The sequence below is a fragment of the Vombatus ursinus genome, unplaced genomic scaffold (genome assembly GCF_900497805.2).
Source record: "Vombatus ursinus unplaced genomic scaffold, bare-nosed wombat genome assembly UNPS02014810.1, whole genome shotgun sequence".
NCBI lineage: Eukaryota > Metazoa > Chordata > Mammalia > Diprotodontia > Vombatidae > Vombatus > Vombatus ursinus.
The window spans coordinates 3876086-3878403 of NW_020954588.1; the positions used below are offsets into that span (position 1 = coordinate 3876086).

General features: G+C 37.5%; 1 protein-coding gene across 7 annotated transcripts in view; it reads right to left on the bottom strand.

Moving 5' to 3' along the window:
• SLC19A3 (solute carrier family 19 member 3) overlaps positions 1–1973 on the bottom strand; it is a 58009-nt gene extending 56036 nt beyond the window's left edge. For all 7 annotated transcript variants that reach the window (XM_027876015.1, XM_027876013.1, XM_027876010.1 and 4 more), the window contains exon 1: positions 1866–1973. The gene's annotated coding sequence lies outside the window, so the exon portion shown is untranslated. The remainder of the gene's footprint in view (positions 1–1865) is intronic.
• Between the last annotated feature and the right edge of the window lie 345 nt (positions 1974–2318).

Genomic DNA, 2318 nt, shown 5'->3' on the forward strand with positions numbered 1-2318 from the left:
GAAGAAGAAGAAGAAGAAGAAGAAGAAGAAGAAGAAGAAGAAGAAGAAGAAGAAGAAGAAGAAGAAGAAGAAGAAGAAGAAGAAGAAGAAGGAGAGGGAGAGGGAGAAGAAGAAGGAGAGGGAGAGGGAGAAGGAGAAAGAGAAGGAGAAGGAAAAGCAAGAGGAGGAGGAGGAGAAGGAGAAGAAGAACAAACACAATAGGAATCATTAAGAGAATATCAGTTTTATAAGTGATAAAAGAGAGTCCCAGAAAGGAGAAATGATTTATCTTAGGTCACACATTGAATGAATTGCAGAGCTTGGATTAGAACCCAGATCTCCGGATTCCCAATCTACCTTCACCACCATAGTTTTCCTTTTGTCTTCATATCACTTTAATATTCATTTATATGCCTGGAGTCACACATACTCTATAGTCAACTAGTATTAGCATATCCAGAGAAACCAGAAACTTTAAACAAAATTGTCTCCCTGAAGAAGCCATTGTTAGATACCTGAGTATTTCTAATATTCCATACAAACACAGTTACTGGCATATAATAAATACTTATTGACTGTCTGATGTATCATTGACAGGAAATACTTGTATAACAGTAAGAATGACATATTCTTCTGATCCTGTTTGCTACTGCAAAGATGCTCTGAGTGAACCTGCAGAGATAAGCCTTTCTCCTAACACTTTCATTGAACTACAAAAGGCAGTTATGACATCTGCTTGTACAGTAGTTTGTTGAACAATACACATAAAGGAATAGTAAGATACTTTCTTATCGGTAGATTAGAGTGTTTCTATCTGAACTCCATTGAAAAGATCAGAAGAATTTTTACATAAAAATAATAATTGTTCACATTTATCGGGCACTTTAAGGCTAAAAAATAGTATACTCCCATGCTACTTTTGCCAACCACAACCCTATGTGGTCAATAGTCTAAGCATCATCATCCCCACCTTACAAGTGGGAAAAACAAAGAGTTAACAGTGACGGTGCTTGAGAAATCACTGTTGATCAGTCATTATATTTATTAATTTAAATTAGCTTAATTATCAGTTTCAACTATGTCAGTTTGACACCAACTATTTTGGTCAGCTGATAGAAAACGATTTGTCTCAAATGCATTTTGTCATGTGGAAAGTACCTTTTGTTGGTCAATTTGTTATTCTTCAAAATTCCTAAAGCCCAGTGCCTGGCACAGTTTGGGCACTCAATGAATCATTGTAGAATTGAAGTGCTGACAAATCTCCTTGTAAAAGCTCCAAATATTTTAAAATACTCAACAAGAGCAAAATAATAGCTTTTTTTTTTTACTAGAAATGTATTAATTATAATATTAATTCGGTGCCATTTCCCCATTCCTTTTTATCTTTCATAAATTCAAAGGGGATTTTATTTTTATTTTGTAAACTGAGGTTTCCATTTTAGGTCTGTCACATGTTCACACCTGATAATCTAAATCAGCCAGAGAGAAAGCTGAGCTCTGGGCAAACTTCCAGGGGCAAATTTACCTTGCAAAATTCACTTCTTATTGTATTGTTATATGATGAATCAAGTGAATTTTCCAGCATGGCTATTTTAAGGTGTGACCTTCTAAAATTTGTTTTGAATGGAAATACCCTTGGCTTGAGAGACAACTCTTCTTTGTCTTCCATGATCATTGATCTCTAGATATGGAGGAAGACTTTTCTCTTCTCCACAAAGACAATTTTTTTACACTCCTAAGTATAATAGACAAGAATAGTATAGACACACTGTTTTTCAGATCAATGAAGCTGTGAACTCTAGGGCACCAGAGTAGACTCAGCTTTTGGCTGGGGACTAAAATCAAAGTCTACAAGGGAAAGAAAAGAAAAGAAAACCAGAACACACCTGCTTGTTCCGAATTATGCTTCAGGACTGGAGCGTGTGAAGAGGCTGGAGATATATACACACATACACATTTCACCCCAGTGTCTGCATTCAGCTCCAGACCTGAAGAACTACACTGACTCCTTCCAGGAGCTTCCTGAGCATGTTCCCACCCCCTTTACATTCTTATTTACCTGAAACTCCAGCATGTCTGAACTGGTTGGCTCTGGAAACCCCAGCATGTCTAAACTGGTTGGCCCTGGGTGTAGCCTGATTACACAAACCCATCCAGGAGGGATCCTATGAGGCGAACGAGGAATGGATGAAGACCTGTGTTGCAATAGCTAAATACTCTTCTTCCCCATTATTTTACCTTTAAGAGTTATTGTACCCTCCCAATAGGGCTTTGGACCCCAACTATCAAAGTCAAATCTGAGCTAACCCCCTCCTAGTTTCGGAGTCCTTAAGTAATTC